We start from the raw sequence: 17,741 nt of genomic DNA on the forward strand, positions 1-17,741 counted from the left end.
TCCAGCTGCGATCAAAAGACTTATACATTTGTTTTTGGTAGGTCTACAAATTTCTGTGCAGTTAAACAGCACACAAAAGATGTTGTGTTTTCAGGTGTATGTGTAGATCTAAAAGTGTAACCACAGTGAAATTCCTTCTCCAAATCCCCTCCTTCCTCTCAGTAATTATAGACTCCCAGCTGACAAACTGCAGGTCTGTTGTGTTTGTCTTCGCCTTCTTGGATAAAACAGGTGAAGAAAGGCCTGCTTATGCTGGGCTGGAAGCCAGTCTTTTACTGGTTCATCTAGCTAAATGCAAAAAAAAAAAAAAACTGTCCTAGAACAACAAGAACACTGATGGAAATGCAGGAAAATGTAATCTTTGCATCTCTGAAAACATGTCACCTCATATGAGATGCTGAGGGAAGCATATTATGAAAGAACAGAATGTTCTCATTTATGAAATTTTGTGGGACATAGTTTGCTATTGTAAACTTGGTGAGGATCATTTATTTAAAAGGAGTGTTGATGGTTTGATGAATTGAAAACTGGGTTGACTTAATATTGAAAACACAGGGGCGTGAGGGAGGCTCAAGGAGCTGGGTGTGAGGGATGTGCATGTGATGCAAGGAGGACTGGATCAATCTTTTATCACTGCAGTGTGCTTTCATCCCTAATGGATCCGACATGAGCAGAGCAGAGCACTGCTTTCCGTCACATTGCACCGGTAGGGAAAGGACGCATGGGAACTGTGAGAGAGTAAAGGGGGTAAAGACTGCAACAATGGAGGGAAGAAGACAGATGCAAAAAAAAAAAAAAAAAAAAAAAAGTTAAAGCCACCTATCCCAAAAAATAATAACACCTACCCCCTAAACATGCAAACATATTATGTCTCCAAGATTCTGTCATAGTGTTTCCAATTACCTCCGGCCCTGAGAGCATCTGCAGGAGTGAGGAAACTCTACTGATAAGATTGGGTGAGAAATTAAGTCACTTCGCAGCATGAAGAATGACTCAGAAAGTTCCCATCAAGAATCCCAAGAGATATCTTCCTGAGCTTGGGCAGACATACTTTTCTTTCCATGCAGGCTTAGTGATAGACAGACACACTGACAAGAGACACAGACAAGACTATTCCAGAGACGGAGAGGAGTCCATCTGTGTATTCCAGCAGTGAGAGAACAGTAAAAATAACATTGCAGAGAACAAGGCACAAGCAGTCTCAGAGGACACTCTGCTCTCTCCATGCTAAACAGCCTCATTCATGTCATAGAAAATAAGGAATATCTAACCAGTGAGACACATGAAGAAAAGCAGAGACAACAGAACATGGTTGGGGACAAAGTTGGAAATGTTCTCATGCATTCAATTTACTGGCAACTTCTTCATTATTACCCTGCTGGTTCCCACTTTAGGTGGAATATTCATGTTGATAAATAAATAAATAAGCAGCATATTACATCATCATGTCTCTGCTCTGTCTATCGCAGATGCCAAGAATAAATGGGGAGTGTACTCTTACACTATTAAATTGACTTTATTGAAAAGCTCTAGTCACTCGTGGTACACATTGACAGAATGAGCATGTGATGGTGACAAATGAGCAAAGGTTAGCTGGTACTGATAAATTTGAATGTGGGTGACTGCATGTACACGTGACTGAAATAGCTACAAAAAATGTGTTAACTGATGTATAAATCAAGTTTAAAGTAATGGCATGCTTGAGCTGCTTCTCTTCTTACAACCATTCATTATGCTGACATTATCTCTCTGGAAACAAGTTAACTGAGACACTATAAACAGATAACATGTGAAGCATATTTAACTCCCACAGTCAGTCAATCATGAAAAAAAGAAAAGAAGAAAAAAAAAAGAAAAATCACCTACGGTGAGAGGTTTTCAATCGATGACCCTGATTGGATAACAAATACAACCTGCTAATGAGCGCCAATGTCTCAGACCTTCCATGCTAGGATTCTTTGAAGACAAAGTTAGCCATGCATAATGATTAGTCAGTGTTAAAACAAGCTGGGCTGGAGTGATATGGTGCATTGAATTAGAATGGTGTTGGCATTTATGATGTGTAGCATGGTAACAGTTAAATATAGTATGAGCCTCCAGCTGAACTCTGACCATGTCCTCTGTAAATTAATCTTTAAACCTAAAGTGGTAAAAGGAACAGATTGTGCGAGAGAGAACCTCTACTCCTCTCTTAGTTCTTACATTGTAAATGTCTGCAGATAAAAAAAAAAGAAAAAAAAAGCACATGGACCCTGGCTCGATACTCACAGGACACAAAAGATAAAAACAACAACAAAAAGTGCACAAAGAGTAAAGTTTCCTCCAAACAGGTTTGAGTTCTTTTGTTGCACACAGGAGTACTTGAGTGGCCTAGCTTCAACAGGTACGTGTAAAGACATGGTGTAACTCTTAAAAACATAGCACATGATCCTCTTTGTTTCTCTGCTCATCACATAAAATATATAGTAAGTCAGATTTTCTTTTTTATATTAATGATTCTCTATATATGCATGCTTAAACAGAGCTAAACCACAGAGAAACTTCTTCACACTAATATTATAACAGCCAACGACACATACGCCCCAATACTCACTAAAACAGAGGATCCTCTCCTTCTCTTCAAGGAGTTTAAATTCCCACTCTGTCACCCCTTCCTTTAACCACAGTTGGGGGAAATCTTCACTTCTCGCAGGGTAGCAGAGCCGGTTGTTCCGCTGCTGTGCAAAGCAACCTGCGAGTGTGTGTGTTTGTGTTGAGCGCGTGAATCCGGCGGAGGTCAGAGGCAGTCAGTCCTGGTCATGAAAAGATTTAAAGGGTGTCAGGACTTCTCCTCCGCGCTCTCCTGCTGCCATTTGTCGCTGGCTGCCTCAGGAATGCACTTCTACTGGGAGTCCTCACCGCAGGCAGGATCTGACAGACTGCTAGAGTTCTTGCTGTGTGCCTACGCCGCTCTTCCTTCTCACTGTCTCTCTCACCCACACAGAAACACACCCTCCCAGTCACTCTTTGCTGTCTCTCGTGCTCTCTTTCTCCCCACCCTTTCTTGCCGTGCTGACAGATCAGATACCTCCCCCTTTCAGGTGGTTGAAAGCAGGTTTTCTGCTTTGCCATTCTCTTTCAATATCAATTTTCTCATTTATTTCCCTTACATTTTACAATTCCCACTGAGACAAGGAATAGTTCTGAGGAAAACTCAGGTAAAACAGCAGTATAAACTCACACCTTTTGTCTATATGAATATTTACATACCTACCTCAAATGTTTAAACGATCAATAACCTGAGGCATTATATGTCCAAGCTCTGACCTCCTGTTACATGAACAGCTGATTAAACAAATGAGTCTGTCAGGTGATTTTCCCTTCCTTTTCCTGGAATGAGGTCATACTCTGACAGACCAGGTGCACACTGAAGAGAGTGTGTAAGTATCTGCGTTTGAGCTGGACAACGCCCTCTGAGAAAATGGGACAGTTAAGCTGCTTACGCCTGACCATTCTAGTCCAGAAAGCAACACATCACAAAGACAGATAAGGCAGAAACTCTATGACATGAATTTCTAAAAACAATCCTGAAGTGTGCTTCTCTGACCACTGCCCACACCCACACATAAACATGCATACAAAGCTTTGACGTGCATGACCAATGGGCCATGCAGATTGTGTGGGAACCCCTCAGCACGAGCCAGACCCTGCTCTCTATTAACATTTCTCCTGGTCTATTGCCGCATCTCTCTGCATGTTAGCTTTAAATCAATACTGATCTATATCTTTTTTTTTTTTTTTTACTTCCTTCTCACCTTTCAACTCAAACTTAAATACTGTCAACCTTTATTTATACAGGTCGTCCTATTATACCCAAATACTAGCCACTTAACCTGAATTTGGTAAGGAGCAGTTGGCCCGAGAGTGCAAAAAACATCCTAATAAACACAGAAGTCAGTAAATTATTCCATCCTGGAAATACAAATAAACATACACAGCAAACTAGTTGCTAGGTGCGCACTACTTCTCCACTTTGATGTTATAATAAACCCTTTCATCAGTGTATACTTGTGTAACAGAGTTCTCTGTTGCTCAATCAGAGCCCAAACAATCTCCAATTTTTAAAGGTAATTCTTCTAAATAGTTACATAATTTATGAAAAAGTCATACTTTTATTTCTGGCACGTTTATTTGTCAATATTTATTTTCTTTTTGCACAAGGGCTGTGGACCAGATAAGTACTTAATTTCATCTTAAAGCCTTTTCAAACCTCGTGAGCTTTGATTTTGTGTATTAAATGTTTACTTTTTTTTGTTTGAAATTTTATTTTGAAATAAAAATACATTTTTTAAAGTATATAATTATGAACTGCTTTTAATAAAGATGACCAACATTTGTTTGTACATTCTGCACCACATTATGGCCAATCTTTCATTCTATCATAGCATGGCAACTGCATTTTTCCTCCACTAAGGGGAAAGTATATTTTTGAGTGCATTCACGCTGCTTTTCTGTTTATCTGTCAGCAAGATCACACAAAAACTACTGGACCGAATTTTATGAAACTTGGTGGAGCAGCAGAGCATGGCCAAAAGAACCCATTAATTTTTTCTGCAGATCTGGATCAACTTCTTGAAAGCTTTAAAATATAAAATATGGATCTTGGTGGAGGAATATGCCCTCTGAGTGCAATTTAAGTTTGACATCTAACTTCTTTAAATTTATTTATTTCATTTCATTGTGGAAGCAGAGCATATGGGATTATAAATACTGGATCAAAAACCTGTCACAGTATGTGTTAGAAGTCCAGGAACTAAATAACTTAACTGTCCAAACCAGCTGTTGAAGTTTTGTAGTCATGGATCTCTAATGTAGTTTAAATCTCAGCAGCAGGCCATTAACAATAATTTGCTATTCTCGCTTTTTTTTTTTTCTTTATTTGACATCAGATTATATTTTTAACAAGCTAATGAGCATGTGCAGCCATAGCATTCGATGACCAGTATGCACACTGTATAAAGCAGATGCTCCAAAAATAGATGTCTGAGATTAATTCCATTAATTTGACAAGTTAAATCATGCAAACAAAAGACCACTGAGAAGAGTGCTGTAGCTTTTAGCCTGGCTGAGTCACAGAGGCCCATCGAGAGTCAGCTCGCATTTATGTGAACTGGCTCAGTGTCCTGTCTATGAAGCAAAGGCTTTTGGCACATCTAAGAGCTGTGTTATCTGACAAATCACTAAAACCACACTTGAATAAAAGTGGAGGAAGAACCTCCCAAGGCAGTGCTGAGGTACCACAGGCCACATTGAGAAAAGTCAGAGGTGCCAAGGAGAAGTGATATTCTAAAAGCAGAATGGTACGGAAGCAACTACACTTACGGGTCTTGACAGGCTTATATGTTTGTCCAACGTTAGGCCCACATCCAGTTCATTTAAGGGTGAGGGTGTTGTATTGCGATCTGGAGGATTATCAGCCAAAAGCCTTCCAGACTTTGCTGACACCTTCCAGGCATTCCACAGGGCACCTCCCACTGCCGTATCCCCCTCATGCTACCCTCCCTTGTCAAACTCCACATATCATCCCTCTTTTCTTTGTGACTCAAGCACTCTTGCAACCCCCTTCCCTTCTCCTCCTCCAATTCCCCCTCTGTATTCACTGAAAAAACTATAGAGAACAAAGAATGGGCCTGAAAAACTTTTAAACCTGTGCTTTCAGAAAAAAGGTTTTCCCTTTTCATTCTTTTCACTATTTATCCCTATTCCACAAAAAACAGAAAACAAACTCAACTCCTTAACCCACACATAACCTGACTGCTTTTAATCACAACCCAATACTAAGTTAATATCTCAATAAGTGGGTAGTTACAAATCTGTCGAGAGAGTTGCGAGCCAACCATAACTCAGCTCAGATGAGACAAGAGGATGGCTCTGAGACTGAGAAATTGACTGCTTGGGGCTGGCAGCTGTTCAGTTAGTTCTCTTGAGTGAAACAGAAAAGGGGAATACATGCTGATAGTGTCTTTGTTAGCCACTATTCACCCAGAATGAATAGCATTAAGATGGTGCTAAGCCTGGCCTCTTCCCATCTTCCCTGGTGAACCCCTCCATACTTTCTTCTTTTTATGTAGTCAGGCTTTTACTAAAAACAGCCCTCAACAGGTGCCCAATCGGGCAGTCGACATTAAAATTCGGATAGTGAACTGAATAGAAATAGTGAATAACAGCAGAAAACAACAGCTCTATTTTAAGAAACTCAAACAAGTTACAAAATCCTGAACTTTTGTTGACATCGGTTTTCTTACTCATGGCAAACAACACAAGGTAGTAATGCTCTGTTTGTGCCAAACATGCCTAAGTATAGCACTGCTGCCTCATTATGGTCAGGCCGAAGCTGTTGCTTCAGAAGTACAGCTATGTCTTGTATGTCATTATAACAGGCAGGATGGCGTTTGCCAGCGAATGTAATTGCCCCATTGCGATGTAAATATAGCACATCCCACATTAAGACCAGACAAAGACCTATGTTTGTTTTTTTCCCAGAAACCTGGATCAGAATTTAATTTATGGTTTGAAAGCAAATGCATGTCACTACATTATCCCCAAATGAAGATTTGGTGCACCGATGATGTACAGCCAAGATATAATAACAGGAAGAGATAGTCAACTGGATCAACATATTCAAGATTAGAAAACAAACTTTCTATTCTTTCAAATACAAAAGAAAAAAATTAGAAAGCAAAACACATACGAAAACCTGTAGCTTATTTCTTCGCTCTCAGAGCTGTCTCTTCAAATTGTCCTAAGAAAGCACAGGAGATTCTCAGTTGCTTTCAGCTGTTGTCAGGACTTTGGCTCCACTCTGACACTCTTTCTCCATCATGTCTTTTGTCTGTCTGTTTTCAGAACCAGTCTGGACTGGCTTTGAATAAGGCTACCATAATTCTGAAAACACTGCTTCTTCTCGCATGGCTGCATGAAAAGCTATTTTGATAGGTAAAATAAATTCTGAAACCAAGATCTAAGCTGTGGTACTATCTTTTAATGCTTTAGTGGATGTGTTGGAAGCAACTAGCATGAGCATCAAAATGTCTGATCTCCTTCCTTCATCCTCTATATCTAAGCTAGTTTTTTTCCACCCTGCCTGTAGATGTAAAGTCACTTTCTCTGTGAAGTCACTGTCTCTTGAGATAACGCTGTACCATTAGTGTCACACTGCGCTGCCCTGTGCTGTTCCTATCAGCAAATGGAAATAGGATAAAACTAGCTTATGCAGAAAGCTGTGACTGTTAGAAAGCGCTCAGCTTTTCAGTCATGGGTGGGATGTTGATGACAGGAGAAGTGGCCTCTTTCTCTTTCTTCCTGTCTCTGTCCCATGTAAGAAGTGATAGTGCTCTGGGAACAAAAGAAAGTAAAGTCAACAAGATGTTCCTTGGGGCAAAGCTAATGTCTAAGCTACGCAGAGTTTTTTTTTTTTTTTCCTAGAACAAAAGAGGGACTATACACACAAATGCCATGTGTACTGAAAGACAAGAGAGACAAAGATGAAAAAAACTGGGGCAAAGTCAGATATTGACCTACATGTGGTTTGAACTGCATGTTGATTTAGGATACTAAGAACAACAAAAGCCTAGAAGAGCGGGATGCTGGATGGACAGGAAATCCAAGTTAGAGACAGGGGAGCTATCAGGTGGGTGCAGGTTAGAGGTCAGAGGTGAACAAAGAGCTTTGTAAGCCCACACAGAGTGAAACTGAGGCTCACGCCAGACACATACATTGACACTCAGTCTCTCTGTCCACATCTACCTGCTCTTAGTTTGTTATCTGGCTGAGATCTCATCTGTTGGTTGCATCCTTTTACTAATTTTTAATGGTTTATGTAAAGCGTATTAAATTGTGTTGTACATGAAATGTGCTATACAAATAAATTTGCCTTGCTTAAGTGTTATCTTAATATTTCTGTCAAATTTTCTAAAAAGTATTCACAATACTGCTGTTTCCCTTAAAGTCTCTATGTGCAAGGACCATCCAAACACCTGCAGGAACAACAGCATTTGAGAACTTTCACTGCACCAAGCCTGTCATCTCTGTGGCTTTACTAGATCAAAGGAAAGCTGTAGCTGCATTATTGCAAGCCAGCCTTTTGTAGTTACAATCATGCACTTTAGACACACACAAACACAAAATGGAAAAGTGGATGCACACATACACAAAGGCATCATGGTACTGGTGCATAATGGAGTTGGATCTCTCTAATCATATCACTTTAACAACAGACATTAGTGTTTAAAGCGCACGATGAATGCAAAACTGATTCACCCAGACTTCAAGTGTACACACTTAAAGACGTGTTGAATTTTAACTAAGATGGCTAGACTGCCATCACCATCTTTATGCAGTTTCAAGAGTGTTTAAGAGTGTGCTTGAGTGGGCATGTGCAGGAGACAGAATTAATGACGTATGTGTGTTAGTGGTTATACCAGATTATTAATCAGCGCTTAGACAAAGGCCATATGTGTGCAAGGCAGTGCATCTTTCCCACATGTCTCCCACATACTCCTCTCCACGTTTGCGTAAAACCCTATCAGCAGGAATGTTAGGACTGTTGGGTCAGCAGTGGTGACATCATGGCAGCCAGTCAGGGGCAACAACAAGGCCTAAGCACCAGTTTCCTCCTGGTTGCATCAGCAATGCAATACCAGGCTGCAGATCAATCGCAGTGACTCCAGCCACACTTCCTACTCACTTTGAATCTTCAAACACTTAAAACAGACAAGCACCCAATAAAAACATATTTATAAAAATGGTTTTAGAGCCACATGATCTGACTTTTTCAGCCTTAAATTGAATCTTCTTGCCTGCAGATAATAATAGATTTGAAAATGTGTCACAGCTCATTTTGAGTCTTACACATCAGTAGGTAAAAGTATTTTAACAATAGATGAAAAGGCAAAAGTATACCCTGACTGCATGTCTTCCTGTAGATCTAATGTGTCCATCACATGTTGCTTGTTTGTTTTGGGTAAAGTGTCAGCAGCCAGATGCTACTGTGCATTTATGCATATTTGTTTTTAGGTGCAAAGAATCTACTAGGTTATCAGATAAAATGCACCTGAGGGAGGAGCAGGGAGACACTTTTCAGTGTTGTCACAGCAACCAAACACAGAAGCGACCACCTGGTTGGCGGAGCCCAAGACGGGGAGCTGAAAAGGGCACCACTTCAGGACGGCAATCATGCCAGAAAATCCACCCAAAGCAACCCATTTCCCAGACACAAGCCTCATTGTGTTTGCGTCACAGCGAGTGGAACAGAGATCATGCACAGCTGTTAAATCTCTCATGGAAAATAAGAAATAACTAAGCCTACTGTTCTGCTCTCATTACAGCAGAAAACACTTTGGCCAATCATGTCTGTGTCATCGCCACATGCTTTTAGAATAGGTTAAATCAGTGTCATGACATAACCAAATTGCAACTACTATGGTTTTGAAACCAAAGAAAATGTTTTGATCACTAAATATAACTTTAAAAAAACTCCCTGGCTTTATTAGACTGCTCAGAAAGAATACAACTTTTCTCTAAAAACACATGGTTATTTACTTTTGAAAAAGTTATTACAGTTTGAATACCAAAAACAGGCAATATGCTGATAGAGTGGAAATTATAGAAATTACTGTAAATTATAGATGTTGGAATAAAATTTCAAGGATTATAGAAGCTTTTGATGTGTGCTGTATTAGTGTTGATTGAAAACTAAGGTTTTAAACTGTTCAGTGGCTTGCTGTTCTCTGCAGTTACTGAGCTCAATCCGTCTCAGAGGACATGTTAAAAGAATGAATAGTGATTTTTTTTCTCTCATACTCATTATTTAGTACAGGATTTTGAATAACAAGCTCTAAACAGGATGCAACCAAACCCCTTTTCTACAAACTCTTATAGGCAAGGTCAATGGCTACGCTTGACTTAATTTACATGATTTAAATTGCCCTCTCACTTGCAAAAAGAAATGTAACACTCAATAGCATCTGGCTTCTCCTTCAATGACAAAGGCTACAAGTGAGTTTTAGTCCCTGGTATAATAATGACAGTAATCGTGAGTTTTTATTAGCTCTGGCTCTAAGCGACAGCAACAGAAATACATACCAGGGTGGACGGCCCTCAGATCTGCAACAGTGTACGCAGCCTTGAAATTGTTTTATAGCATGTTTACTGACTAAATTGTCTCACGTGATGGCAGCGAAATTAGCAAGATTAAACCCAAGAACAAAAAGATATATGACAAAACAAGTTAATCAGTCTGCAGGGTCCCTCATCAATAAGCCGAGGCTCCTGCCCCTACCCTTTGGTTGTGACTTAAGTTTACATGCTAGGTGGTGACCAATAAATTTTTTCAGATATTCATTAATTTTCTTTCATTCACACCACCTGGACAACGCCATGCAGGTTCAACAACTACTCACCTAGTGCAATATTCCCCAAAACAAGAGCTAACCAAGAAGGACAAAAAAAGCAAATAAACAAGAAAATCCAGGTCATTGATTGGCCAGGATTGAAAACGTCTACTTCCATATTTGGCATTATCTCGGAGAGAGAAGTTGAATTTTGGGCACATAGATGTTTTCTCACAGCAGTGTTTCTGATAGTTTTCCAACCTTACATTTAGAATATTTATCATAGGGTGTTTAGAGACAAAGTGACGCTACTTCTGGTGCTATTTGACATATCCGAGTTTGAGCTGTTCTCTGCGAAAAAACTTTAATTTGTCGATGCAGCTGCTTTTTCAAAGTTGTGAACAGAAGCCAGCAAAAACACTTTATTCTTATTTATGAAGATTCTGACAGTGATGTTATTTAATTTAATTGGTTATTTAATTTGTATGTTAACAAAATGTTGAACTAACTCTAGTTTCATTAGTTAGTTTTACAGATGCTTTAAAACTGGCAATCATGATTGAACAATATGAAAAATACACTGTGGTCTTATTTTTTCTGCCATATCACCCACCCCAAGAATAGGCAGGATGCAAGATGGATGCTGAGTTAGTTGTTGGTTTGGGGCACGTCAGTGAAAAGATCTGCCAAAGTTCTGTAGTGTCTTTAAAAAAAAAAGACATTAATCCATCCATTTTTATTACTCAGTCATTAAGTGTAGGGGAATGGAGCCTATCCAAACTGCCACTAGGCAAGAGGTCATAAAAAGACATGTTTTTCAAGAAATTACACTTCCACAAAATCAAAATGGCATCTCCTTCTGTTGTTACAGAGCAAAATAGATCTTACTATGGATAGTCCATATTTGGAGTTCTTCAGGGATTTCTTCAACTGAAATGATCACGGTCATATTTAAAAATGCTTTATCCCACAAACTTGTTGTCTTCAGACAGCCAAGTCTTTACAACGCTTGAGAATTTAAGAAGCTGGAACTTTAAAATAGCATCAGTCAATCTATGATTGATGGCACAATGTTCATCTTTATCTACAGCATCAGACCATAACAAATGTACAAAGTCTGTCTCAGACACATATACACAAAGGACAGATATGATAAAATGACAAGCGAAGCGCAAATGTCTATTTAGTAATCACATCATACTATAGTTAAAAACTTATCTCTGATTGATTTAACATCTGGTAACTTGTCTTTATCATGGTGTCAAAAGCAAGTATTTTACTAAAACTGTCCAATTGTGTTGCCATACTGACCAGACCATCAGTTAAATAAAAAGAAACTAACTTATTCAACTTTAAAACTAATGTTCCAGCTGAAAATACCGGCTTGAACAATGGCTAAACTGCACTCCTTTTTCTGTCTGATATCATTCTTGGAGCATTAAAAACAAGCTTAGCCATGTGTTTGTCTAGGAAAGAAACAAGAAAGTCTAAACACAATGACAGAAAAACACTTCAGTCCCATCAAGCAAGCCCATTTGTTTCACTCACCTCCTGCAGCCTAATGGTCTCTATGACTGCTTGCCTGATGAAAAAGGAGAAGAGGAAGAGGAGGAAGAACGAGACAACTCTGTCACTGTCTGTGTGTGTCGTGCTCACATGCTACCTGATCCACCACTGCCTGAGCGTCAGAGAGAGACCGACTCAGAGCACTGCCGAGGGGAGGGGGAAGCTGCAGAGAAAAGCGAAGCGGTGCCGCCATTCCCCGTCACCCGGGAAACCAACGCTCTTTCAAAGAAAACCGGCCAATGGCAAACACCGGTAAGTGTATTCAGACAAAAAGTCACATGACTAGCCAAACACCACTCAGTATGCACTGAGAAAGGAGGAGAAAATTTTGAAGTATGGTGTTTTAGGGTGGAGGGGTGATGAAGAAGACATAAAAAAGAAGTGAGGACATAAAGAGGAGAAACATGTACAGGAAGTAATGGCCCACAATTAAAGCCCATTTACAATGCAGGTCACTGCATCTGACTCTATCCCGTAAGTCTGATAAAACTATTTCCACCTGCTCTTCCTCACAGCTAACAGCTTGGCTAGGGGCAATTTCAGTCTGCTGAGAACAACAAATCTGAGCAGGCAAAGCTAAATGTTGAGCTATAACTTAAGCTGGTACTCTAAAACATGTCCAACTTCACCATTCGGCTGCCTATATACACCTATGCTCTGTTCAAAACGCTGGCCCTGTTTCATATATCAAAAAGGGGCAATAGAAGAAAAATCTATTAACAATTAAAAATTATATTAACAAAAATCAAGAGAGGAGGTTTAAACCTTTTCACGATCGGATCAGCAGGAAAAAATAACCATGTATAACTTATTCCGATTGTTTCTGAGGTGTATGTTGTTTCTGTGCATGCTTCAACCACGTGGGGGTAATGAGCTTCAGAGAAGACTTGAAAAAATGGCAGCAGCACAACAGAACAGGACTATGGCGAATACGTTTTTGTTCCTGAACTATAAGAGTTCAGGATTATTGAGCATTTCTAAGGTCAAAAGGTTGAAAATAAAAATAAAAAAAACCAGAAAACCCTTTTTGTTCCGGACTAGTAGGCATTGCGCATGTCGAAAGAATTCTGATCATATTAAATCTGTCCATCATGTACATACCATGCCATGCATGTAAACATGTTAGCTGCAATCTCTGATCAGAATAGTTTCAATCAGACAGGCCAAAAATTTGTCCATGTAATGATCTGGCTACCCCCTTAAAGTATCTTGGGACCCCGTGGTGGTAGGAAACCCCAGTTTGGGAAAGGTCAACATAATGGGTGATTTTAAGAGATGATGGATGCTCCACTAAAGTTGAAAATCCCAGTGACTTGTTCTGACAATTGCAAATGCAGTGTGCTGTGTAATGTAATATAATTATTGAGAACTGCTTGGGTGGGAGGTCAATTAATAAGTTTTCAAATACAACAGACATGTCAGTTTTGTTTTGTGAAAAGTATTAAAAACATTGAGACTCCACATTAAACTGCTTAAGTTGGACTAGCATATTATTCAGAAGAATGCATGAATAAAAAATGCTGAATAAGTCATTTCACCCCCCTTTAATTTAATGTGTTAGAGGTTATGTGTGATAAGAATATACTATCTTTATTACAATAAATCAAACATTTTTTTAAATCCTTGGGACACAGTGTGGCAGGTTTTCCCAGCAGAAAAATAACATAATGTCCCTCTGACCCTCAGCACAAATGGCTCACACTCACCCACTTAGAAAACAAATGTCAGAGCTCAGTAAAGTCAATAAAGATATTATCTGAAAGAAAAGAAAATCAGGCTGCATTTCATGACACATGGTTGAGAAGTGGAGCTTGGGGAAAAAAGCCAATTAAATTTTGATGTGAATTTGTGTATTTTTTGCCTTGCTGGAGGATGAGCTCTCCATTCCTGACAGCCTAATTTCTGTTTAAGCTTATACTACATCAAAATCCTTATGAATGTGCAGTTTATCATGCTTTACTTTTCACTCAAGTATCTGCCCAGGGTAGAAAACTAAATTATAGTCTACAGTAAATTCCCAACATCACTGTGAGACAATATAGCCTGTGAATTTTAGACAGCGGGTTCATTTCTCAGGCTGAAATTACACGTATTACTTTCTAAGCAATATAGTGAACACTTGAACACAATCATCTGCCTTGTAACATATTGCCTCAGCGCCAGTAAATTACTCTGTTACAGCTGTCACAGGCATTCCTAACAAAGCATGCGTCTCCCAGGTGAAAAGGAGACCAATTACCTCTCAACAGAATAAATCAAGGCATGATAGCAGCAATGAGCCAAAAGAAGGTGCCAAATGATATCTAATGCATGGATAATAAGGACAAATCCAGCCTCTGCTTTCTATATTTTTCTTAATTTTACCAGTAATTAAGAAGACAACCTAAGGATTAACAGTTTAGTATGCGGTTACCAGTAGATAACCGACATGTTGTGGCCACAGGCTTACAGAAGAATCTCTGGATAAACCTGTGGATCTAGCAAGGATTAGATCTACTCATAAAATGACAACAAAATCAATTTCACAAGTCTAAGCAGCAAACTGTTTTTGTTTTTTCTTTTAACAAAAGCTGTCAATTCATTCTCCTAAAAACAATCTGCAATATTAAACTGAAAACAGAAATTAAAACAGGGCCTGTGGGGTTTATTTACACTTGAGTGATGCCGAGTCAAACCCAAAATTTAATACTTGGTAATTACAAGGCAACTTGTAGTCTAAATATAGCTTACTTCTAACAGAGTTCAGCTCTGATGATGATGCCTAATTTCATCTCTGGCAGTCACTGTACGAGATACAGGAATGATGAATTCAAAGGGCAGGTCTGATGGATACCGGGCATAGTTATTAACTTTTCACAAACATGTGGGCTCATGAGAGTCAATAAATTAGCATTCTACGGTGAGAGGGAGGGAGGTTGGTGTTAGAATGATTTAGGATCTGCAAGACAAGGACTATATGAGACTGTGTGCATTACCTGTCTGATGGAAGAGCTGTAGTGATCTGTAGTGTCAAACAGCTGGACAAATGGGCCAAAACAAAGGGATTTTGTAGAGCAGAAAGAACACAGATGTAATTACTCACTTTAGGTAGCATTTTTCCTTTAACTCCAGCTTTACAACTGAACAACAAGAAAAAATGTGAAAACACCACAGGCATAAGAAGTTTTGTCTTTTACAAGGAAAAAAACAAAACAAAATCATTTTAATGTTGTGTGAGGAATAGATAAGTTTCCATCTTTAGTCATTTGGCTGTTTAAACATTTTTTCTATTTATGCCACTAATAATCTTTAATAATAAATAGCCTTCTGTTTCAGTCTTAAACTATATCTGTTACTCATGTCAATGTTATCTAGTAAAATTATTTACTCCCCTCATACGTCTGTATGAGGGGAGTAAAAAGAACATCTTGCAACACCACTATGGCTTAAGAATTTTTAACCCATTTTTAATTTCTAATATATTTACTTTATTATCATTTTTCAACCTGTACATGTACATGCATTAAACATGGATGAGATGACTGTTGATAAGACGAGCAGAGGCCAACAATTTGAAAGGTTAAACTTTTGACTGGTGGATAACTGGTGATCAGTAAAATGAGAAAGATAAAAAAAGAGGAACTTAGGATGTCAAATTTGGGGAAGAGGAAAAAAGGTACAAACGAGAGGTTAATGGGGAAGTACAAAAAAACATGAATAGGAGGAAACCAATAAGTTCTCAAACACAAAAGAAAAAGCAGAACACATAAGCAGGTGTGTCGCAGACACGCAACGATTAGCGAAAACAAAAAACCCTTGACAGGTAAAGTGAGCAACACTTCTTATCTTGTTGCAATGCAAAGTTCACCCAGGGAAACTCTACATCCAGTCATTGGTGTGGATATTACTTTGTCACTTGTTTAAACATTTTGTAGCACCATTCTTACCCCTGCATATGGCATGAGAACTCAACATTCAAAGAACACAACAGAGACTCAGCTGTTCACATGGCATGCAAACTCCCAACTAACCAATCTGATGGGATCTGGGAAGGAAGTTCACAGGGATCACACCCTACAAAGGCCTGAAAGCATTTATTGATAACATCCCAATAAATCTCACCTTATATTTTATCTGTTCACACCCTGTCAGCTCAGAGCTCCTTTGGTGGCATGAGGATGCCCTTCGCAGTCTTAGGCAGGTGATCATTTTATGGCTACTGGACATTTTTCCAATAAACATTTGAAAGAAATATATTTTTGTGTCATTTATTTAACAAGATTCTCTTCACATTTGGGACTTGTTTGTTCATTTGATGATGAGACAGGCCACATTAATACAGAAAAACAAGCACCATTGTTTAGATTTACATGCACAGCCTTATTGTGCAATGAGAAGATGCTTGATAAATGAGGTAAACAGATGCTGAAATGACCTGTGCTTAAATATTTTTTTTTTAAATGTAGCTATATAAATGTAGCTAGCTAACCTAGTTGTGTCAAGCAGTGGTGAAGACCTGATGCTTTAAGGGTTTTTGTTTAAACAAGGCATTTGTCACTATTTTGTAATAATCCAATAATACAAACAGTAATAACGAGAAGTTTCTAAAGCTGTTCAATGATCTGCTAATAGTTTTTCTAAATTTTATCACCCAGTTGTACTCACGGACAATGCAACAGAGCACCACAAGTGAAGTTGTCAAGTGACCTAGCATAGCTTTAACTTAATTCTGAACAAATGGGTGAGTTTGGTTAAGTCAGAAAATAGTTGATTATTAAGGAATTATTAAAATATAGAAAAGACCTGCCATTCACTAATAGCAAGTTCTGCATTCTATTCAAGCACATTTCAATAAGAAACCATACAGTGACTAAAGTTTTTCATCCCAGTTTTACCGTTAGCCTGTCAACACCGGGCGCAGGTGCACTGTGCTCACTTTACAGAACTTGTTACGTCCTTTTTGCCGAAATAGAAAACAAGTTAAATTTCACATTAGCAGATAAAATGAAAGGAGTAAAACAAACAGACAAACAAACTTACATTTCGTTTAAGAGTCAATCAATCAGTCAACTCGGCGGACCACAGAGAAATACTTCATCTTCTTGTTCACTTACTGACGTCAAGCACAAGATACCGGAAATACAAAATATATTGCTTCCGGTCAATGTTTTCACATTAAAACTGATGAAACAAGAATGTTTCAACGCCTTAAAAAGATATTATAATTTATCTACGCAAAAAAAAAAAAAAAAAAAAAATGATTATACAGTGGCAAAATAATTAAAAAAAAGAATTAAATTAAATTAAATTACTGTCTTTTGTTGTTGTTGTTTTGTTTTGTAGATGAAATCTTTTTTTATCTAATGAGATCATGAAATCTTTTATTTTTTCCAGCTTGGAGAAGGAAAAGCAACAACCCACTTATTGCAGCAAAGAAATGCTGAAATTAGTTTGCCTGAAATGTCTGCATCATCCCTCTTGGCCAGAACTACATAAAATTTGACTTGGGCCTGTTAACAGTGCAACTAAATTAATCCATATTATCAGTAATTTTAGACACCAAACAGTCTATATCCCACTTTTTCAGGATTTATTCTTATCTTCTTGTACAGACGGTAATTAGGAAAACTGATGGTAAAATGTGTGCATATAAATTAGGTGGTGTGAAACAGTGAGTCAAAGGAATGGTTAAAATCAGAGCTGGTGATGAAGTTGGCTGTGTCAAAGACATGTAAATATAAAGAGTTAACTGAGGCCACATAAATGCCTTTTTGTTTGCAATTAGGAACAGAATGTCTGCATCTGGTTATAAAGGTGTCAAAAGAA

The 17,741-nt window shown here is 38.5% G+C and overlaps 1 protein-coding gene across 3 annotated transcripts in view; it reads right to left on the reverse strand.

Moving 5' to 3' along the window:
• rassf7a (Ras association domain family member 7a) overlaps positions 1-17,033 on the reverse strand; it is a 33,012-nt gene extending 15,979 nt beyond the window's left edge. Inside the window, exon 1 of one of the 3 annotated variants that reach the window (XM_041997198.1) lies at positions 16,956-17,033. The gene's annotated coding sequence lies outside the window, so the exon portion shown is untranslated. Of the gene's footprint in view, positions 1-2,593; positions 2,972-11,918; positions 12,008-16,955 lie in introns of those variants that run through there. The other 2 variants (XM_041997199.1, XM_041997197.1) reach the window with 2 other exon arrangements.
• Between the last annotated feature and the right edge of the window lie 708 nt (positions 17,034-17,741).

This window comes from Melanotaenia boesemani, chromosome 10 (assembly GCF_017639745.1).
Source record: "Melanotaenia boesemani isolate fMelBoe1 chromosome 10, fMelBoe1.pri, whole genome shotgun sequence".
NCBI classification, from domain to species: Eukaryota; Metazoa; Chordata; class Actinopteri; order Atheriniformes; family Melanotaeniidae; genus Melanotaenia; species Melanotaenia boesemani.